This window comes from Acomys russatus, chromosome 8, assembly GCF_903995435.1.
Source record: "Acomys russatus chromosome 8, mAcoRus1.1, whole genome shotgun sequence".
Lineage (NCBI taxonomy): Eukaryota > Metazoa > Chordata > Mammalia > Rodentia > Muridae > Acomys > Acomys russatus.
This window is the reverse complement of record NC_067144.1, coordinates 67,524,381-67,549,193: the sequence shown is the minus strand read 5'-3', so window position 1 is coordinate 67,549,193 and position 24,813 is coordinate 67,524,381. Positions and strand designations below refer to the sequence as shown.

General features: G+C 37.3%; 1 pseudogene; it reads left to right on the top strand.

The window, feature by feature from the left end:
* The first annotated feature begins 9,849 nt into the window (after nucleotides 1–9,849).
* Nucleotides 9,850–10,374, top strand: LOC127193026 (keratin-associated protein 13-1-like; annotated as a pseudogene).
* Nucleotides 10,375–24,813: the final 14,439 nt, after the last annotated feature.

Genomic DNA, 24,813 nt, shown 5'->3' with positions numbered 1-24,813 from the left:
CAATGTCCACTGCAGACCTGCTGCTCAAACAAGGTGGGTGTTAGGTGCCACCTTCTGGGAAGTGCCTCGAAGAAGATGAGCATCAAAGAATCTCCTTATGGAGTTGGCTTCAAATGTGGCAAACAAGCCCCTAGGCAAAATGTCCTCGTTTCTGCCGCAGACAGAATTCTGCCTAAAAACAGGCAAGTTAAGATGCAGGCAGAGTCGATAACCAAACTCTGCCAAGACAAGGTAAGCAAGTCCTCAATAGTTCCTGCTTCATGAATATTTCTGTCAGAGATATTGGGTCAGAAGGCTTAAGATGATGCTCCCAATTTATAGAGAGTGTTGGGTGACTGTTCAGGGAATAAACTGTCTCAATCCTTATTTCATTTTGAAAGCTGCTAACCTGTACTCTGGGTTCAGTCACGTATTTAAGTTTTATCCCTTCTCAAGACTCTGATAGAGTTGAAGATCAGATAGCTTAGTCTTACAATTAAGCTTAGTAGGGTAGGGGTAAATATGTTTTGAGATCAAGATAGATGTTTTAAGTTAGTAGAAATGAGATATGATAGATATTAATATCCATTCAGAAATTTAGAACCAACAAGATAGGAAAGATGTTTACTTCAAGTTTGCCAAATACAAATGGCCAATTCACTATGAATGTAACATTTATATAATTCCTGATAGTCTCATGGTTCTTCCTGCTGTATGTAGTTTATTTTACCCATGTGTAATAATATAAATGCATATGTTAAAAAGAAACACAATTTTAAAAGTTAAAAAAAGAAACTTTCAAAAAAAGAGAGAAAAGAAATAAATATGGTCACATAAAGTGTCCATTGTCACAGTCAAAAAGAAAAAAGAAAAAGTCCGTTTGCCTGCAGCCACCATGATTTACTTGCGACCATGATGCTTCTGTATGTGCTCAGCTCTCTGTGATTCCTAGAATTTGGAATTCAGATTTCCTAGCCACCCTCAGTAGACACCTAAATAAATAGCCCATTAAATAAACAATATGCACTATTCTATAATGCCATAACTTCCTCTAGCCTTTATTTATCCTAATTACACATTTTTCATATTGGCATATAAGTTGTTTTAGACTCAGCAAAAGACGTGGCCTCATGCATTTCTGTTGTATAAACAAAGTTAATCTGTTGAAAAAAATTATTTTTAAAAAGTCATAAGGAAAATTTCTACTGTAGAATCTTCCTAAACTATATGTGTACACATAAATAAAAGTTGTTTAAATGGAAAAAAGGATGATTTTATTATTTTAAAGATTTTTTTGACAAGACAGGTTAACTCCTGGCAACATGCAGTCTAGCTCAGAGAAGATGATGAGCATCAAAGAACCTCCTTGTGGAGAGGGCTTCAAATGTAGTCAGTAGTTTTTTAAGCAAACTGTTGTATTGCAGCCATCCATGTGAATTGCTTTAAAAAGTGTATAAAACTTAAACTTTCAAAGAAAGTTTTTCCTTACTTTGCTAATCATCATATTCATCCTTGTCTCTTATAGTACGTTTATTATTACTATATGTATGTAGTTGTCAGTATGCATGTCTTTTTTTTCTTTTTTTTTTTTATTAATTTATTCTTGTTACATCTCAATGTTTATCCCATCCCTTGTATCCTCCCATTCTCCCCCCCCCCCATTTTCCCCTTATTCCCCTCCCCTATGACTGTGACTGAGGGGGATTACCTCCCCCTGTATATTCTCATAGGGTATCAAGTCTCTTCTTGGCTACCTGCTGTCCTTCCTCTATGCATGTCTTTTTTAAGTAATTTATTCAGATTAGATCTCAACTGTTGTCCCCTCACTTGTATCTTCCTGTTGCCGTCCAAGGCTAGAAGAGGATGTGGAATCCCCTGGAACTGGAGTTACAGATGTTTGTGAGCCACTTTGTTTGTGCTGAGAATTGAACCTAGATCCTTTAGAAGAGCAACCAGTGTTCTTAAACACTGAGTCAACTCTTCAGCCACTCTGTGTCACCATTTTTGAATCTATATTTCATTTATTTTAATTTATAATTAGAATTGTCTTACAATCAAGACGTATACATGACAACAGACGACTCAGAAGAAACAGCAAAGTCCTTGAGATCTATCTAGATACAAAATGGTTGCTTAGGTTCAGAGGGGAACTCCTGTGCTAACAGAGCCATCAGCATCTCCTTTCTACTTTTTAAATCTTCTCTAGCCTTAGTCACTCTCTAGAACAGTGGTTCTCAATCTTCCTAATGTTATGACCCTTTAATTCAATTCCTCTTGTTGGTGGTGACTGCGAACCATAAAATTATTTTGTGGTAATTTTATGAGTTGCAATGTAAACATCTGATATGCAGAATCTGTCCCCAAAGGGGTCACAACTCACAGGTTGACAACTGCTGCTCAAGAGAGTGTTTCTCTATAACATTTTATATAAAACACACACAAATTATGTCAAGAGTAAAGGGAGAAATTCTTCTGGAGTTATAGAATTACATTACAGAATCCACTGCAGAATAAGCATTAGTGTAAATTGGTTATGACACTTCTGTCATTGGAGTAGCTTATTATATTTATTACGACAACATTACAACAGCCACAAATACGCTGTGCAGAAACTTGCTCAAGTGCAAGTAAATTAACAGACAGATTACTACTGAGTTGTATGTCTAAAGAGTTGAAAGCAGACAAGGATGCCAATGATAGCCATGGTGGGTACCATACCTGTTCTGGAGATGATAAAATGGTAACTCTTTACACTCTTGGGTTCTTTAAACTCAAAACATTCTCAGTTACATGCAGCTGAACTCACATTCCTATCAACATGTCTTACAAAGGCCGTTTTGGAGTATTCACTTCTCACAGTATTAAGTGCTTTCTCTTCTCAGATTTTTCCTATGTCTCTTCTTAGCCCAGAAACTTGTCTAAAGCACTGCCATCTACTCTCCCAGCACCTGTCAATTTGGCTTCTCTCTCTATTAGATGGCCTGTAGAGAGCCAAGAAGGTTCCCAATGTCATATGTACTGTCTCCCCCTCTCATGTGTCCTACAATCACAATAGAACTTCATGACTTTCAGCCCCTATGAGATAACATACAGAGAGTTTCTGGGCTTTGGTTCAAGGAGCCACCATTCCAGATCCTATGGATCTAGAACCTGATACTCAATAGACCCTGAATCTAGTGGTTTCAGATCTCTAGATTATAGAGTCTCTGAATTCCCATCCATGATTTATATGTCCCATACTACACAGTCTATTTGGGTTTTTTAAACACCTTTCTTGTTATAGTCAACCTGAGGATTGGTTTCTGTAACATCAATTCCTAGGTCTTATATTCTTATGGTATTGATATCAAAGTTACTATGCTTTACTAGTGTTTCTATGATTGTCCCTAATGCTAACAGTTTCTTTTTTCATCCTCAATTTCTGGAAGATTCTGAGAAAAGTGAGTAACCAAATTATACCTTATTTTCCATACTATGGTTATATGCCTGTGCTATTTGTTTCTAATTGAAGACCAGCTCAAGAAGTATCATTGAATAATTTGGTGCAATCTGAGTCCACCATATACTGCTCTCATTACTAATATTTTCGCTCATAATTTTTTATTTGTGGATTTGAGAGACTGATTAAATATAGGTATGATTGTCTAAGTGGGTTGGGAAATATATACAGTGCATTGGGTTATGTTCCTTATTCGTAATGTCCAATTCCTTGAAGAATGTCATTTCTGTCTTAGACAGTGCTTGAAGGTAGAGAGGACTGCCGGACTGAATGGCATTAACTTCTGCTGATGCAGAGAAAATAAGTAGTTAGGACATAAACAAAAAATGCAAAAACAAAAATAAAATATTATGCATTTTCAAGGTGTTGTTATTCACAGGAAAATATAATATATTATCTAAATGTAAATTAACAACCAAGAGAAAAAGTGCCATAAATTCTCCAAATAGACCATCTTTGGCTGATATCCCTGAGTTTCATGGTTAGGACATTATCTCTGCAAATCTTATCCACATGGAAGGAAAGTCACAATGATTTTGGGTAGGAACACCATAGTTAAGGATGTCATGGGAAACTCCATGACTTTTCCATCAGCTTGGGAGCAATGTTTCCCAGAAAATTTGAAGACATTTTACTACTTAATCTTAGTCTCAATCCAGAATTTAAGTCAGAGACCTGAGAATAGTTAATTTGGCCTATGGTCTTGGAAAGCAGGTGTTACTGTGAGCATGAATAAAGACATGCTATAAAGAAACACCTCAAAGTTGCTTTTGCATGTCACAAATGTGTTCTAGAGAATTTCAGACACATTTTTTTCTTTTTTTTTTTTATTAATTTATTCTTGTTACATCTCAATGTTTATCCCATCCCTTGTATCCTCCCTCCCATTCCTCCCCCCCCCATTTTTCCCATTATTCCCCTCCCCTATGACTGTTCCTGAGGGGGATTACATCCCCCTATATATTCTCATAGGGTATCAAGTCTCTTCTTGGCTACTTGCTGTCCTTCCTCTGAGTGCCACCAGGTCTCCCCCTCCAGGGGACATGGTCAAATGTGAGGCACCAGAGTACATGAGAAAGTCATATCACACTCTCCACTCAACTGTGGAGAATATTCTGACCATTGGCTAGATCTGGGAAGGGGTTTAAAGTTTACCTCCTGTATTGTCCTTGGCTGGTGCCTTAGTTTGAGTGGGACCCCTGGGCCCAAATCTGCCTATCATATTGTTCTACTTGTAGATTTCTAGGACCCTCTGGATCCTTTTATTTTGCTATTCTCCCATGCGTCTCTCATTTGATAAAATTCAACACCCATTCATGTTTAAAGTTTTAGAGAGATCGGGGATACAAGGCACTTTCCTCAACATAATAAAGGCTATATACAGCAAGCCAATAGCCAAAATCAAAGTAAATGGTGAGATACTCAAGGAAATTCCTCTAAAATCGGGAACAAGGCAAGGCTGCCCACTCTCTCCATATCTCTTCAATATAGTACTTGAAGTTCTAGCCAGAGCAATAAGACAACAAAAGGAGATCAAGGGTATCCAAATGGGAAAGGAGGAAGTCAAATTCAGACACATTTTTGAGAGACTCTTGGAACTGTCTGCTTTGGGATCTGATGATACCAAGGGAAAAACATTTCTTCATCAGCTTTTGTCTTTCACTGGTTGAAGTTGTGTAATTTCCTGGATTCTTATAACTGTGTAATGGAGGAATAACAGGTGGGCTAATTTGTTTTCCTAGTGTGACCTTTGAGATACCTAAGCACATAGCCAAAGACGTACTGGGCACACTCTAGGAAAGATACTATCTACGAAATATGTGTGAACCTACAATGCTCTGTGCCATGTCATCTGTGACAGCATGCCATGTGGAATAAAGTAATATGAGACAAAGAATTTTCATTTTACTTCCAGACATATGAAAGAACAAAAGATTATTAACAATTCTTACAAAAAGAATAAAAATTAACTCAAAAGGGATTTGAAGATTGCCTATGTTTGTGCACCAAAACTTAGTAAAATCTGAAGTTTTAAAGGTCTCTCAGTTCTGTGTTCACTCCTTAACTATTGTTTTCCAAAAATATATAATTACTAGTATAATCAAGGAGTATTTTTATACTCTTATCATAATGAAAATAGATTTGTATGAATAGTTTGAATCAATGGTACCTATATCATTATCTTCATAGAGAGGATACACAATAAATGTAAAAAGAAAAATAAAATCTTTATATTTAGGTGAAGAGTTTAAGTAATTTGTTTTAAAAACATTTTTGTTAACAATCAAAACTAAATGGTGAATTGATAGGAAAATACTTGATTTAGTACAGGGTGAAATTGCAAGAAGCCTTTAGTGCTATGATTCAACTTACACATTTTAATTATTGATATTGGTGTCATATCATTCAGGTTTTAAATTCAGTATGAAGGGTGTGTAGGTTGCTTCCATTATTGGGTATCATAAATAGTGTGGCACTGAACACAGATAAGCAATTATGTCAGTAGTATGATATAAGGTACACAGGATACATGGAAAAGTATAGTGTGGCAGGATTTCTATGGTAGATTTTTGAGAAACCTCTGTAGTGATTTCAACACTGGTTGCACCAGTTTGCAATCCTACCAAGAGTAAATAAATGTTACTTTTGTACCATAATCATGTCAGTATTATTGTTAGTTTTCAAAATCTTAGCAATTCTGATGCATGTAAGAGGAAACTTCAGATTAGTTTTAATTTGCATTTTCTTCATGGATAGAGATGTTCAAAAGTTTCAAACAGTTTTCTTAAGCGTATACATTCATCTGATGTATTCCATTCAGTTCCATTTTCTAGCTTTTGTTTTGTTTTTGTTTTCTTGGTGGTTTTTTTTGTTTGTTAAGCTTTATTTATGTATTTATGTTCGTTTGTTTATAGCTCTTTGCATAGTCTCAACACTGAAGCATACACTAAATAAAGAATTTCATTCTAGGCTGACACTTAACACGAATAATAGGTCCTTTGCAGCATGGAAGTTTTTTTTATTTAGTTTTATAAAGTCCAATTAGTAATTTTTAAGACAAACTTGTTTATCTTAATGGCTGCACTACTAGTATTTTATCAAGATAGTCCCAAGTGGTAAATTAAAACACAGCTCCTATTTTCTTCTTTAGAAAACTCAAGTGATCAGGTCTAAGTTCTTGATTTACTTAGAGTTGATATTTTGAGCAGAATGAGAGGTAAGAATCTAGTTTAAAAAAATTTTTAAATACATTTATTTTATTACACATGTATAAAACAAACTGCATATAGCAGGGAGAACCATGTGACAATCATGGATTCTATAAATGTTACATTCATAGTAGTTTGGCTATTTGTATTTGTCCAGCTTGAAGTAAATGTCTTTCCTATCTTGTTGGGTCTAAATTTCTGAATAAAATTCAATATCTATCCTATCTCAACTCTAATAACTTGTTTATCTTGATCTAAAAAGATCTTATCCCCTTAACCAACTAAATTTGACTGTAAAACTATACTATCTGGCCTTCAGTGCACCTCATAGACTTGAGAAGGAATAAAACTTAAATTCCTAAGTGAACCAGCAGTGTGAGTTAGCAGCTTCCAAAATGTACAAATTGACTTAGGTGGTTTACTCTCAGAACAGAAACTAGTTTCATTCTACTACATGTAACTTTCTAGCTATCATTTTCTTCTGTGTATTTTTTGACCTCTCTGTAAACAATCAGCATAGTGGGCTTATGTCTACGCCTTCAGTTGTATTTCAATGATCAATATATCAGGTTTGTTTTTTTGTCTTTTTGTTTGTTTGGTTTTTTTTTCTTGCCGGGATCATACTGTTAGCTATTTTATTGCACTGTAGTGTAACTTGTAATTCAGGATGAGATGATTCTACCAATATTTTGTTCAAGATTTCTACCCAACTCTATTCTATGTGTTTTGTGTTTGCATTTCAATTTCAGATTTTTTTTTCAATTTCTGTGAAGAATTATGTTGGAATTAGGGTAGATTTTGTTTTGTATTAAAATTTTAGATTGATTTTTGGAGGACCGTCATGTTCACAATAGGTGTCTTACCAATTCATGAGCATGGGAGGATTTTCTCTATTCAAGTATAGTCTTTAATTCCTTTACTCAGTGTTGTAAAGTCTTTCTTGCACAAAACTTTCATGTTCTTTCTTTGTGTTATTCTTGGGAATATTTTTTCATTGTATATAAGACCATTGCCAGGATATTTTTGGTGTGTTCACAAACTGATGGATAATGAAAGTATGCTACACTTATACAATGTTATTCTAAGAAATTGAATCATTAAGAAAATGAAATTACAAAATTTATAGATAAATTGATGGAACAGGAAACAACAATTTTAAGTGAGATACCAAAACCTAAGAGACAAATGTCACATATTCTCTTTCCTATATAGATGCTGGAATTGAATCTTTAGATATGTGTGTCATTAAATTTGCATACTCAAATAAGGCAAGAAAACAATACAGACTCATAAGGAAAGTTTTTAGAGATGGGGAAAAGAGTGCGGGAGCTAATAAAGTTGAACGGAAAATAAGGGAGCAAGAAGCATTCAAAGAGGTGATGGGTGGGCAGAAAAGGAAGAGGAGAAGGCATAACTAAAACTAAAGTCTTTTGAAAAGCCAAATACAAACCAAGACATACTCACACACATATGCATGCACACGCACACGTGCGCGCGCGCGCACACACACACACACACACACACACACACATATCCACTTAACCAGGGGTCGATGCTCTTCCTAGACAACACAGGCTAGCCCAGCTGCAGGAACATGTTACTTCTTTCAGAGTTGTTGGTGGGTTGTACTGCTTGGAGCCCCAAACATTAAAGGTTATTGGTACTTTTACCCTTAAGACCTTGGTGATAAGACCATATTGCTGAAGACAGCGCATAGTGAGTTAAAGAACACGAAAAATCATGTTACCGACATGGAAGTTCAATCTCTAATGCCTTGTTTTCAAGGTTCTGGAAGACAGCATCCATGCTACACACTAACTATAGGTTTTAATTTCAAAATGGTACTAGCAAGATTATACATATTTCGCCTTCACACATGAATTTTCTTTTCTGGAGTCTTCCACAAGAGAGGGTTCAGGAGAAAAATAAAATCCTGAACACATTTTCAGACTCAATATGGTTACATAGTAGTTAAAGGGGAAACCTGGGTTATGTTTGGCTGTCAGTCTCCTAGGAATCACTTTGTATTCCCTAGGCTCAATCATTGCCTGGAAGAGGCCCATGAAACCCGAGGTTTCTGCATAAACCTTAGCAGAAAGACTCAGAGTCAGCTAAATCTCTCTAGCTTAAGGTATTAGAAGAGAAATCTGCATGCTAATCACAGATGAGAATTCAGTGCCACCTTAAGAAGCATGTTTGATGCATTGTAATTAATATTTATTTCCAAGCCTGAAGGAGATGGGACATGTCTTTGATCCCAACACTCAGGAGGCAGAGGCAGCACTGAGTTAAAGGGTAGCCTGGTCAACAGGTGAGTTACAGGACTGCCAAGGCTGACTACACAGAGAAACCCTGCCTCTGAAAACAAAATTAGATAGATAGATAGATAGGTAGATAGACAGATAGACAGATAGATGTCCTTTCTGCCTCTCATCTGGGCATTTACTCGCTAAACTCCATTAGAGTGGTCGAAAATTTAGCACTCTGAGGCTGTCTGTGCTTCTTGTTGCTACAACTGTTCTGACCATAGTCTTTCTTGCTCTCCCTAATTTCTGTGTTACTACATTTCCCTTTTCCTTTTTGCTCTTTTGTTACTAGAGCAGAAACAAGTGGGCAATACTGAATAACAAAAATGGGATATGTTTGTAAAATTAAAAAAAAGGATGGTGACAGTAGGGCTAATCTTCAATAGGTTTCGTATAAAGGCCAATATGATGCTACCAATTCCTTAACAAAAACATGGCAAGTTACACTTACTCCACACTATGTAAAGAAAAACATTTCCTCATAATATCTTATGACAAAACATACAAAAACCATGTCAAGAGGAAAAAGAAGGATTTTCCTGGATATGATGAAATGATCTTTAGTGTTCCACAGTCATGACATTTGTGACACAACAGTAGCTCATTATATTTTGGTATAACACTAAAATTACAACATCTGTAAATATACTATGCAGAAAATACTCAAATACAACTGTCATCACAGAGAAATGTGTGCTTTGCACATTTGTAAAGGACAGATAATAGACAGGACAAGGATGACCCTGTTGGGTACCACACCTGCTGTTGGGAGTATATAAACCCAGCTCTCCTCAGGTGACATTCAAACTCAGAGTCCTGTCAGTTACATCCAGCTGAACTCACATCTCCTCTCAACATGACCTGTAACTGCTGCTCTGGAAACCAGTCTCCCTCTCTTAGGTGCTGCTGCCTAACTCAGGATCCTGCTGTGGCTCTTCCTGTCCCAGCAACTTGCTCTACACCACTCCTGGCTGCTTCTCCCAGCACCTGCCAGCTGGACTCCTCTCTGAACAGTGGCTGTCAGGAGACCTGCATTGAGCCCAGCAGCTGCCAGGGGTCCTGCGTGGTGTCCAGCCCTTGCCAGATGTCCTGCTACGGCCCCAGGAGCTCCACACCCTGCAGTCCCTGCCAGGGCACATATGCTGGGTCTCTGGGCTTTGGGTCCAGCAGCTGCCATTCCCTGGGCTATGGATTCAGAAGCTGCTACTCAGGGGGCTGTGGATCCGGTGGCTTCATAGCTCTGAATTATGAAGTTCCTTTTTTCCCTCCCTTGAGTTATGTATTCACATTCTGTTATCCAACCTACTTGCTTTCTAATACCTGCCAACCTTCATTTTGCGTCCCAATGTGTGGACCGTATCTCTCTAGAGTCAACTGTTAACTACCTACATTCCATAGTATTGAAGTCAGCGTATCCATTTCCTATACCCATTGTTTGCATGCTGGTCACTTACAGCTATCCTCTTTCTTCTAGTAAGGGCTTCTCAACTTCTGGTAGAACATGGGATGAGGGTACAATCACAAATGATGTCTTATGGACAGCAATCCTGGCATATACATGTGCTATTTGGTTACTATCTAACAGCACATGAAAAATGAAATAAACTTGTGCAACCTGACACCTCAGTATGTTGCTACCATTATTACTGTTGTTGTTAATTATGTTTGCTTTTGCAGCTCTGTGACATAGAATCTGTGATTAGATTTTAGGAAATAATAACTTGGCATATGATTTGGGGATCCTTGTTCAGAGTAGTTAATTCTATAGAAGACTGTCATTTGTGTTGCACAGCAGGCACATTCACAGCGAGAACTGTGTGAGATTTAGGGCATACACGTCTGCTGACAAGTGAAGCCATGAAATTAAGATGAAGAGCATACATGTCATTAAAAAAATACAAGGCAAGGTCTATATAGAAAAAAATAATTGCCTATACCTAGTATTTAAGTTTTCTAGCCAAGGTAAAAGCAAGCCTTAAATAACTCAAGAAAGACTCCCTTCTTCATACAAATGATGGTGCCCATGCCCCCCACTGTTGGGAAATGTCTCCACATCTTATCTCTATTCTCGGGCATGGATAATGAGTGTCTGGATTCAGACTGTGCTTCCAACCCCCTGATGCTGAGTCCTGGTGCAATTTCAACCAGTGTAAGAGTGTGGTACTAAAGAAATACTGAAGAACTTTTATTCCTTAATCTTAGTTGGACTCTAAAAGAATTGATTTAAATGTCTTGGGGACAGTTCAGTTGTATAAGAAAGTATGCACCATAGCTTCTATCTGATTTTAAATAAAAGAAAAAAAATGGGAAAAAGTCTAGTAGAAAAGGTAAAATTTTACAAGAAAATAAATAGAAACAAAATTCCAGCTACTTTCTGGGGCTTTTAGAAAGGCATCCTGAAATGTCCACCCCAGTATCTGATACCTGGGTAAAAACATTTTTTTTTCCATCAGAGTTTATCTTTCATTGGTAAACTCATACAATTTTCTGGATTCTCAACAGTGTCAGGACATAATGACAGTGGAGTTGAGTTCCTTTCTCAGCCAGGGGTGTTTTTTGAGATAGCCAAGAACGTGCACTCATATCGCAGTGAAGATGCTGCCTAGAGAAAGATGCTGATAAATATTGTGCGCTGTAGCTCTGCCTGGGATCACCTATAACAGCATGCTCTGAGGAACCAGCTCATGTAAGACTAAGAATTTTCATGTATAGTTTAGGCATGAAACTGACAGAGACAGAATTGACTAATTTTTAGACAAGAGGGAGAGAAACTCAGAAAGGCTTTGAAACCTGCTGAAGTTTGTGCATGCACTGCCAAATTGAGCACAGTTGACAAAGATTGCAAATCTGTGCCCAGTGGTACCTTAATTTCTAAAGCAATGTAAGTTGTTGGTTCTTTCTTGAACACCTTTATTAAAAATCATATCAATTAAAGTGTAATCAGCATTTTTTAAAAACTTCTATTATAGAATCACATCATACAACAGATAGATTTAATTTGTTGCATTTATTCCATTACTCTTACTGTAAAGATATTAAAAATAAAAATAAAATTATGGATCTAGAGAAAGATCTATATGTGACTTAAACTACTTTGCTTCAAAAACCATTTTCTTTTCTATTATCTATTATTATACAGAATGATTGAAGGACAGGAAAACTAGTGATGGCATCTTAGCAAGAAATTCCTAGTAAACCTCAGTGCTATGACATTTATTCTTCATTTAAATTACTATTATTGTCTTATCACTCAGGTTTACTCATCAGTACAACCAAAGGCATATGTTCTTTTCAATAAAATTGAACATGGAGAAGAAAATAAGTCTGCTAATTCTGAATATATTTGATATATTATTAGATTATATTTGATATGCTGATTATGGTTTTATAAATATACAAGTCAATTTTGTTTAAAACCAAATTGCTCCATTTCAGCACAGATCAATTTTAAAACAATGTAAAACAATATACATCCTAAGTTATGTCCACAGACCTTCTCATTAGGTTGTCAGCCATTCCCTTCGTGCTTTATGTTACACGTTTATTTTTATTCCTTTTCATTTATTCTTAAGTTAAAATTAGAATATGTTTTCTAAAACAAAGCATATACACATCCTTCTTTCTGTGCCTCAATGGCCTGTTTATTCTATACCAAATTCTAAAACTTTTTTGAAAACGTTTTCCCCACACCTTGTATTGATTCGCTGTCCTATTATTATATTTCTCCTTTCAAACACACCTCTGCAATTCATCATGGGTCCATTCTCCTTCTGTCTGACTAACCCAAATAAGTTTGATTTGTATTGGTGAGATGTCAAAAAGTTTGGCAAATTCACAATTGCTGAACATTATATTAAAGCTTAGTGGAAAGAACATTTGATATTTATCTCGCTGCATGCTCTAAATCTTGAGTGCTCTGACAACAACAATAATAATTATCACTAATAATATTTAAATCAAGAAGTTATATCTTACCACTGAAGTTTACTAACAATTTCCTGGAAATATCATCAAATATTTTCGTGTCAGTTTATCACTTGGTATCAAAACAGATGATGGTTAGTAATGCTTTTCAGATAAAGTAGTTTAAGTCTAGGTAGCTCTTTCCCTTAACCTATAATGTATTTTTAACTTTACTATTTGTTGTATTAAGACAGTCAACAGATTAGTAGAAATACTAAACATTCCTTAATTACATATATTTAAAATGGTTCAAGAAAGAACAGGGAACTATTCTTTGGATTCATTAAGAATCCAAATACTTCCCAATTCTGGCCCCAACCCTACAACTCAACTTTCCCCTTCCTAACTGACTCCAGGCACCAACAGGGTCCCAGTCCTAAAGCTGACAGTGAAGGTGCTCCCAGATTCCTAGATCTCGGGCTACACTCTGCCTGCCCTCCTAGCTCTAAGCACAGAGAGGTAATGCATCTCCAGGTCCAAGTACACCACACTTTCCCTGAGTGCTCATATCCTAATACCCAAAGATAAGGGATAACCAATCCCTGAGCACTCAGTGTAAGAGATAACCAAGCTCTGAGCACACAATGTAAGGAATAACCAAGCAATGAGCACTTAGTTTAAGGGATAACCTAGTCCTGAGCACTCAGCTCAAGCTTCTGCCATCAGGCCAGCACCTGGTGATGACATATATGGTTCTGAAACCCTGACTCACTTTCTTCCTCTTTCTCACACATCTAAATGTTTAGTAAAAAGTCTCAGTCTCCTATTTCCTTATTGACAAGAGGCCAGGCAATGGAACACAATATAATGATTGGTTTATGTACCTTCCATAAATAGCATCTTCTCTGTAGAGTTCACTATACTTACTTGTCTATGTATCTCAGAATCTTGAAGGTCATATTGCAATAACTTAAGATGAACTTATGAGAATCCAGGAAGTCACACATCTTCAAACAAGGAAAAAGGGAAACTGATAGAGAAAAGTTTTTCCCTTGGTATCAGATTCTGGGGTAAACAATCTGAGTATCTCCAAATGCCCCTAAAAGTACCCAAATCCAAGTTCTTTTAAAAAAGCAATACCCAAATGTACATTCTATTAAACTAGATCTTTCCTCCTAAAACTTTTTGGCAAAATAATCTTACTACTTTTTCTGAATATTTTATAAAATTTATTTGATCAAAGTAATCTCGATTCCTCCCATAAACTCTTTGAAGTTCCAATCCTACTTTCTTATTCTCCCAATTTTTGTGCTCATTGTATTTTTATTTTAATAACTCATTGGCTCAAGTTGTGCTGCCCATATATGCCTGTGGATGGGGCATCCACTGGTGAATTTTGGCTTACCAGGAGCCATATCCTTTAGAAAAATTGGTTATTTCTCTTCTATAAACTGTACATATCTCCTCAACTAAGGGAGGTCCCTGAATTGTGGAGGAGTGTGTCCTATATAGGTGTACAATTTTGTGGCTGAATTTCCCACATTCATTTATTCTCTGCACTTTGACAGGTTCTTTAACTACCATGTTCAGTATAAAGTAATCAATGGATAGACTTAGGTTCCTTCCTTCAGGAGGCTGGCCTGAGAATCTGGTCACAGAGTTTGCTTCAGCCTTCTGGAGGCCAGCTGAAGAAACCCCTATCCTGAGAATCAGTCATGAGGAAGGCCTTCTTGGTAGGGAGGGAGCTTTCTGGCCAGATGCTTCATCTTGGGGGAGAGTAGCCAAGAGCTTAGCAGGGTTGAGACTGTTGGAGTCCACAGCATCTCTTCCGGCAGGGGAAGGGAGCCTCTGGCTTGTAAAAAGCCAGGTAACCAACTGCACTTGGTTAACATAAAGACAAACAAGAGTCAGAGAGCTAGATTTTAATTCGCTAAACATAATCATAACTAAAAGGACAAAGGCGGGGAACTATGAAGGGAGAAACAGGGAGAGCACATTCTCCAAGGCCCCAGACTCTGGGTTTTTAAGCTGAGGGTACCTGAATAGCAGGAGACACTACCAGGACACGTCCCTGAGCTTGTCTCCATGGCACTTTTGATATATTTTTCTTTAAATAGCCACCTTTTGACACCTTTTGGCTCAGGATGTGCTTTTGAAATTTCCCTGCAAGGAACTAGCCTTTTAATACATTTCGGCTTGGTGGGTTGTTGGCAGAAGTGGGTATGCTCACTTATATCCAAGCTCAAAGCTTACCAGGAGGGAGTCTCCTCCACCTGCAGACAAGGGCCCACAGATAGACAGATATGAATGTGTAGGACAGTTTGATACTATATCCACTTACCAAAGTAATAGCAGCAGGTATATTTTTTGAGACTTGTGTATCTCCCAAATGATGGGATTTAGGCCACTACCAGGCACTTGGTGTTTTTCCCTGTGGATTAGGCCTAACTCAACTGTGTATGATCATAGCGGATCTATTTACAATAGCTTCAAAATAGAAACATTCTATGTGTACTTCTGCTAATGAATGGATAATACAAATATGGAATCTATACACAATGACCTTTTGTTCACAGAGAAATGTGATAAACTAATAGAGCTGTAAAAAAAACCTCCATGGCGTGATATAACCCAGACTCAGAAAGACAACTGTCTAATATTTTCACTCGTATGTGGGTCTTAGGGTACTTGTAGAACTCAGGAAAATAGAAAGGGACTAATGATGGGGAAAGAGAGTAACAATCCCATAATGAGTGAGTTAACCCAGAAGCAGAAAGAATCAAATGGTATATACTCACTTATATCTGCATACTAGCCCAAGGGGCATGTCCCACGAAAGCCTTCACTTACCAGGAAACTGGGACAGAGGGGAAGGCATCCTATTGGGACTCTAAATGAGAGACGCATGGGAGAACAGCAAAATAAAAGGATCCAGAGGGTCCTAGAAAGCTACAAGTAGAACAATATGATAGGCAGATTTGGGCCCAGGGGTCCCGCTCAAACTAAGGCACCAGCCAAGGACAATACAGGAGGTAAACTTTAAACCCCTTCCCAGATCTAGCCAATGGTCAGAATATTCTCCACAGTTGAGTGGAGAGTGTGATACGACTTTCTCACGTACTCTGGTGCCTCACATTTGACCATGTCCCCTGGAGGGGGAGACCTGGTGGCACTCAGAGGAAGGACAGCAAGTAGCCAAGAAGAGACTTGATACCCTATGAGAATATATAGGGGGACGTAATCCCCCTCAAGAACAGTCATAGGGGAGGGGAATAATGGGAAAATGGGGGGGGGGGAGGAATGGGAGGATACAAGGGATGGGATAAACATTGAGATGTAACAAGAATAAATTAATAATAAAAAAAAAAAAAAAATAAAAAGAAATATAAAAAAAAAAAAAAAAAAAAGAAGAACAGTATGAGAGGGAGGCTTAAATAGGGACAGGGAAAGATGGTAAGGAAATGTATTGAGCAAGGAATAGGCTTTATAGCATCTCTGACCAAGTAAAAACTCCCGTGTCAACTGAGAGATCGCTCTCCTTGAGTTGTTGGTCAGAGACGTTCTAAAGCCTCCCAAAGACAATGTCAGCTACTGTCATTGCTCTTGGTTACACATGAAATCATGACAATAGGATCACTCACCTACTCTACTGTTTACTTTAGTAGTCTGTGGTGGATCTTTCGTAGAATCTAGGACAAATAAACTATGCCCAAGTCTTTGACTTTAACTCTGCTGTGGAGCTTGGAGTAGCCCGAGGAAGAGCATTGAACATGTTTCAGATACACTATCATTATGATGGTGGGCGGTAGAGAACCATCAGAAGATTATCATCACTTCCTGAACCCAGTTGTTCCTCTCATGTACTAGGAGATCAGAAGTGGAAACACTCCCTCACCCGTGAGAAGCAGGAATTCCACCATTTAAACCAGCCACAGAACGAATGTCTTCGGAATGTTCAAGGTTCACTTTTATCATGGCTGGAAATCTCACTCAAATGCTAGACTCATATGATCTTTTGTTTAGATAAATATATCACCTTGTAAATTATGAACTATTATATTATAAATATTTGCATTTTTAATTCAAATACTAATTACTTTGTTGTCCTGTGTCACGATACAAGGTTGTGAATATCAAGCAATTCTGATTCCATTGAGCTCAACCTAAAGATCAAAGAGAAATAGTTCTCAAATTGAATATTCCAAGTAAGAAACAAACAAATACAGAATTTCATATTCCTAAACCAGTTGCATAATAATACAGAAATTTAATTAAATCTTAAAATATAACTTAAAATCCCATAAAATAGGAAAGGGAGAAATATATTAAAGTGTCATACTACAGAAATGTATTAGAAGAGATCTTTATTTTCAACAACTCTTGGAAGAAAATAGAAAGATAACACGTACCATATCACTAGTATACATAGTAAGAGAAATTTATGGTAACCAATTTCAACAATCCTCCCAAAATTGAAAATAAAGAAGCTGTTAGTGGGAGAATGAAGACAGTACTCGGGAATAAGCATTGAAACAATGTATACAGGGAAAAGAGACTGACTTGCATAGTGTGAAAATATATACAGCCTAACAGTTGAATCCATAGAGACTTTAGCTACAGGTTTATCTTTAACAAGATTGATAGGTTCTAGGGGCACAGTAGACTGTATAGTAGAATCTGGTTCCATAACTAACAGGAGGGAAATCAGAGGCTTCATAATTCAGAGATCTGAGCCCCCAACCCCAAGAAGCAGATTCTAGATCCATTGTTTAGGGAATGGTAGTTGCTGGGTCAAATGCCCAGACAGACAGTGTGTATTCCCCAGGAGGGACTGCAAGGTGTAGCACTCCTGGGCTAAGTATCAGGGCATCTGGCATTGACTGGACACCACACAGCTCCTCTTTAGCCACTGTTCATAGAGAAGTCCAGCTGGCAGGTACTTGGAGAGCAGCTGGCTGTGCTATAGACCAGGTTGCTGGAGCAGAAAGAGCCAGAGGGGGAGTCTAGGAGGATAGGCAGTGCCTAAGGGAGGGACAGAAGTTTCCAGAGCAGCTGCTGTAGGCTATGTTGAGACATGAGCTCAGCTCAATGTCGCTGAGAAGATTCTGAGATTAAATGTCACATGGTGGCGAGATGTGTTTCTATAATTTCAGTGACAGGTGTGGTATTCAACAGGGTCATCCTTCACATATTTATATGCTTCCTCCTTTACAAATACACAGTTCAATAATTTCTCTGTAATTACAGTTGCATTTGAATAGTTTTTTGTACAGTATATTTATGGGTGCTATAGCAAAAGGCAATGAGCCACAGATGTCAGTATTACCATGACAGTTTTATATTAATACTTACTCTGTCATATCTGGGAGCATCCCTCCTCTTCCTTTTGACTTATTTTTATGTGTTTTGTCATAAAATGTGAGGAATACATCCTTGCTTTTCACTGTGTAAAATGAGTGTAATATGCTTTCTATGTATTAATGAACTAGAAACATCATTTAGGGTTTCACTTAAAACCTTATGAAGGTTATACTTGCTTTCATTGCAAGTTTTCTATAATTATGCTATGTAGGCAATACAGAATTACCTATGTGTTTCATCCTCTACTTGCAAGAGTGTACTATAAACCAAGAAAAAACATGAATATAAAAGAGAGAGGTGCAATGGTTAAATTTATGGTGATGGCAAAGGACAGAAATGAGATAGCCTCATGTATGCTGGAAGTTTGGACCATTGTAAAAATGCAAGGTTCAGGAATCTTTGCAGAAAAGGAGGTGGAAAATTATTAGAGCTGGAGGGAATGGATGATTCTGTGGAAACATAATCTTCAGATTTAACAGGACTGAGGCACATGAGTTCACAGAGAATGGAGAAGTCATAAGACCTACATAGGTCCAAGCCAGACAGGGTCCAGCACCAACAGGGAGAAATAAACATAGGCTTCCATTCCTAACTGAGAAGCTATTTGCAGTGGATACCCACTAGGAAAGGGAAAATCAGTTCTCTTTAATGGAGTACTACTGGTTATATCAAGCACATTCCAAGGCAGAACCCAAAATCAGGAATAATGGGCCAACACCCAACCAATTCCATGCTTTTCTGTGGGCTTTTGGTTTCATTTTGTTTTATTTTTGTGTTCTTTTGTCTTATTAGTTTTGTTTTTATTTTTTGTTTATTGGTTTGAGTGAAAACAGCAGACAGGTAATACAAGCAGGCACACACACACACAGAGCAAGAGAGAGGGAGAGAGAGAAAGAGAAAACATGAAGTTCCTTTGGCAGGCACTTAGGGAGTGGGTTCTGGGAGGAGTTGGGAAAGGGGAAAACACGACCAAATATGCTGTATAAATAAAGTGTATGAAATATGTTAAATAAAAAGCAGCAATAAATAAATAAAATGTAGTCAAAGTATCAAATATGGGATATCAAAATATGGGACCATGAAACACACAATCAGTGTTACCAGAGTATCTGCCATGTGGCCTGAGGAGGCAATGTGGGTGCATCTGTGTTGGGCAACATTGAGAATTCACACCTCTCCTCTTGAGTAAGACCTTAGAGGATTACTCCTTGGTCTCTTCTCAATGGACTCTGTGTTAAAAGACTACTAATGAATTGTTGTGTACCCACAGATGGATGCATCTCAAGCATCATCCAAGAAGCTTTGATTTGGAGATATGGTGGCTAACACAAAGGCCAACAACCATTCCAGGTAGAGAAAATAAAGGTGGCAGGATGTCCAACTTTAAATCAGACATCTTTGGCACAGTTCTGCAGGCATTGTCGGAGAGGGTGCTGAATGACTGGTAAGAGCCATAGGCAGTAGAACTACAAGGAAATGGCGGTTTTACAGAGATTCCAGGGCTTTTGCACGTAGGAATGCAGAACAGTTATGATAGCACAAGCACCACGTGAAAGCTCCTGTTAGATCAAATCGCAGCATGGATGGGAGAGGGGGACATGGAATACCCACTACCCCGATCTGAGGACCTATTGGCAGCTGATAGCTACTGTAAAAGAGACTGTAAGTTTTCTTAAGCAGGTCAAGTACTCTCCAGTAAAAGGCCTCACATGTAAGAATGTATGGACAGCACAAATTGGACTTGATGGATTAATGAAGAGATAAAACACTAAATAGATTGGGCAGAAATGGGGACATGGAGAATTTGGGGGATGTTGAATACTATCAAAGCACATTGTATGAAATTTTCAAAGAACTAATACAAATGGGAAAAAGATTTCTTCCTAAGATGTCATCAAATATTTTTCTATTAGCCTATCATTTAGTGTAACAGTTAACAACATATATTTGAAATGAATTAGATTATTCCCTTTTAGCTCTTTGCCTAAATCTGAGTTTGTTTTCATTCTTTCATATGAGGCTAATGAGATAGATACAAAAGGTTAAATCTATTCAAATGAAGTAATTTACAGAATAGGAGCTATTTTTTTTTTTTTTTTTTTTTTTTTTTTAGATTACATGGCTCGGGAAAGTATATGTTATTGAAATGCCTTTAATAATTCAACTTGTGTTATTATTTAGTCTACAAAAAAAGAGGTTCGAACATTTTGTGAGGCTTCTTTCTGCCTACAATGGTTAAAAATACCCATATTTCTCTCATATTTCCTAGCAATGAATGAATATCATATGTTTCACATTACCTTGTTCTATGTAGCATTCTGCCATAGATGATCCATGTCAGGGCCACAGCACAGTATGTTTTGATTTTGGTAGGTTCAACACCTTGGATAACCTACATTTATTCATATACATACATACATACATACATACATACATACATACATACACACACATATACATATATACATACATACACACACACACACACACACACACATATATATATATATATATATATATATATATATATATATATATATATATATATATATATATACACTCATATAAGTTTCTGTTGATCTCCTTCTATTCTTCCTCCCTCATAAGAGCATGGGAAAGCAGGGTATTGCATATCATCAACCACAAAAAGATAAAGCTTTCCCCTGGGGGCACAACCCTGAGATCTACACTTTCCTGGGTGACTCTAAACATCCCTGAAAGTGCTTGGAATTTAGAATTTCAATTGTACTTTATAAAAGCAACTCCAAAATGTACTTCCTCATCTTTATTTTAAAAACAGATTTTTCCTCTTTAATCTTCTTTTATGTATTTTTTCTATTAAATGATATCAGATTTATAAATGTTCGCCCAATAAAGGTAACTGAGTCTATGAGTTTTACTGTAATTTGTGATTCAGACTAAGACTGATGACAAAAACACTCTTCTCTACTTCTTATGTACACTGGAGAGGAAGCACTTGGCTAAGACCTCAACCTGGGAAGGAGGCAGGAAAGGTCACATGCATGTGAGATAGAAAGAGCTGGGCTTTAAAGTGAGTCAAGGCTCACTTCTTTCTTGGCTGAAAATCGACACTCTGATACTAATCTTAGATCATTTGATGTCTATGTAAAGGCCTCACCTTAAAACTATATAATATCTCATTGATGATGTTTATATTTTAGTTGCACCCTAATTCTTTGTACTTCAATGTCAAGCAGCTTTTACTACTGACTAGCCCAGTCTGCAGATGTATATGACAATCTTCCTAGAATTGAATACCACCAATAACTAATGTGACAAAAACAGAATCATGTGTCCTCAAATCCATTTGGATCTTTATTTAAGCCTCTTAAAATAATAAACAAAACCCCATAAAATAATAAAGTGCACATATATGGAGATCCCAGGTGCACACATTTATGAGAATACATTTTTCATTTTAAACTGCTCTTAGATGAAATGCAAATAGCACATATCCATATCTATTGAACAAATAGTAAGGTAGAGCTTGCCAGTAGCCAAAGTATCAGAATCTTGAAGAAGTTGAAAATGAATGGGTCTGTAAAGGAAAGATTAAAATTATCAGTAGGGTAATCAAGAAAACACTAGTTGCAAGCACAGAGACCTGACAGGAGCTAGCAGACAAGTAGTTTGGGTAGAAGATTCTGGACCTATATGTCAGGGAAGAAAAGCCATACAGTCTGTGAATCAGATCTGAAGCCACTGGATCCACAGCCCCCTGAGTAGCAGCTTCTAGATCCATAGCCCAGGGAATGGCAGCTGCTGGACCCAAAGCCCAGAGACCCAGCATATGTTCCCTGGCAGGGACTGCAGGGTGTGCAGCTCCTGGGGTAGTAGCAGGACATCTGGCACGGGCTGGACACCACACAGGACCTCTGGCAGCTGCTGGGCTCAATGCATACACTTAGGCATTTATACATACATATATGTATATATTTGTATGCATCCATATACATATACATACACATGTGTATACATGCATACAAAATGAATACATTTACACACATATACATGAAATATATACATATATGAAATATATTTATACATATAAGAGATTGATTATGAGGGATATGCTTACTTTCTTGGTATAAAATGAGAATAATCTTTCTTCTTTTTAAAGAATTTGAAGCCTTAAATTGGGTTCTGAATGAAATGTACTGAACATTAACATATTGTCCCCATTCTTTCTAATTTTCCATAGTTTAGAATGAAGATTACGTTGTAGCATGTGGTTCATCTCCAATAGCAGACAATAAAGCCAAGGAAACTTAGTTGGGAATGAAGCTCAGTAGAGAAACAAAGCTAGGTAGTATGTATACATGTTCACAAGGTGCAGAACTAAGATAAAATCACAAGTCTTAACATCGTGCCTTTATAAATGAATAAAAAGATAAATCCATAAAAGATGACAGGAAAAAAGATACTTTAGACTCTGTGTGTCTGACACAAACACAACGTTTTGCGGAGTAACTTGAAGCTGCCCCCTGCATCTGCACAGGTATCTTATCAGGAACCTTTTCTCTTTCTCCTTAGCAAAGATTTTGGAAAAGAAAAATAAACCTGAGCAAAGTCTGAATATATCATATCACACTTACCTTGCTTGAAAATAAGATCTGGTTCTTCTGGATAACAAATCTTGAGAAAGTATGATATTTTGGTAAATAATATGGTATAAAGTGTTAAGATGATCACTCCAAGGAATGGCTGAGGGGAAGGTCTTTATTATAGATATGAGGGAGGGTACAGCCAGAGGTATCTGGAAGAGTCCGGACTGGGTGAGATAAAACAGTAGACTGATCATGACCAGCTGACTGGATATGGCTATGAGAGGAAAGAGAGAGCCAGGAAGTGAGAGGGGAAGAAAAAGAGATGGCCATGAGAGAGATGCAAGAGAGAGAGGATGAAAAGGGGACATAGTCGATATAGGAAGGTTATAAGGGGATGAAAACTAGGTTGAGGGAACCCCATGAGCTAGAGAAGTTTAGGGTATGGGGTGCATGGGAAGAGACTGGGTGCCAGCAAGGACTGTGAAGTGTGTAACAGGAACTTGTGAGAGAGTTGAGGGGGCCTGGAGGCCAGCATGCACTTTGGTAAGCTGATGGGCACCACAGACAGCTGTTTGTCCCTTTTGTCAGTGATAAGGAAATGAGTCCTTGGGGAGAGGGGAACAGGCTTCCTGCGGAATGCTTGGTTTTGCCTAACTGCCAGTATTTGGACCCAACAAATATAAATTGAGAAGTCTATGAAGAATTTGTGGCCTTGAAAAATGCTGAAGTGAGTATTATTTCCAAATGATTTGCGTTATTCTACCATTCAGGGTAGGAATAAAGAAATATGAAATATACATATGCAAACCATGTTGGCAAGTACAGTTTTTCTTAGCTTGTCAATCACTGTCTTCACTACTTCTGTGACATTAATTTTGAGGGCTTGTTTTATTGACTTTAAATTATAACTAGAAGAAGTAAAGGCTTTTGCTTTTAGTGTTTTTCTTTTCTATTGAAATAGGTACAAGATAGTGTCTCGGCATTAGGTTGAATGATTAAAATAAATAAAAAGTTACTCATCAAATCTATACAACAGCAGGTCTTGTCACTTGATAGCAGTAACTGATGGTCTATAAAGCAGGCTTTTCATGTGAGTTTGTGCTTTTAGGAAGCATAGATGGCTGTGTATGGAGGGACTAAGAATGGGCTTAGCAGACATTATTTATATAGAGGTTATGCACACTTTCTAAAATTAATCTCCTAGATTTTAAAAATACACAACTGAAATAATTTTACTGCCAAACCCACCTGACATGCTCAAGAGAAAATACTCATCCTAAGTCTCTGATATCTACCAACCATGTATTTATTTTCAAAGCAGTATGAACAAGGTTTGATACCAATTTATCCTGCATTTTTTGTCGTCTAGGTTTTTTCTGAAGAATATTATGAGAGAGAGAGTGTATCTATTAACTCTGTTTTTTTTTTTTTTTTTTTTTCTCTATTTAGGTTCAGTAGTTTTCCTTGACTTATTTTGTACCTTTGCTACTGGAGGTAAAACAGCATGGTAATACTCTGTAATGCACACAGAAAAATATTGGAAAATGAGGAATCACTCTGAGAAGTATAGTTTTTAGTAGATTCCCTAGGGAACACAAAGCAAGATGTCTCCACTTCAGTGAAGAAGTGATGACATTGCTATCGTAACACTGTAGAGGAAAATGCCAGTAACCATGCCAAGAAGAAAAGGAGGACTTTTTCTGGACATGATGAAGTAACTGTCAGTGTAGAAATCTAGAAGTAGCCCATGGCCTTTTCTATATCAAGAAAGTTACAACACACATAAATATACTGTACAGAAAACTGTTCAAATGTTACCACAATTACCAAGAAAGTGCTGCATCCCACATTAAACCAGAAAGCACACAAATATGGCAAGGATGAAAAGGTTGGACACCACACCTAATTAGGATAAGTGCCCCAATCTACAAGATGTCCTTATAATTCAGAATATTTTCAGTTAAACTCAACTGAGTTCAAATCTCAAC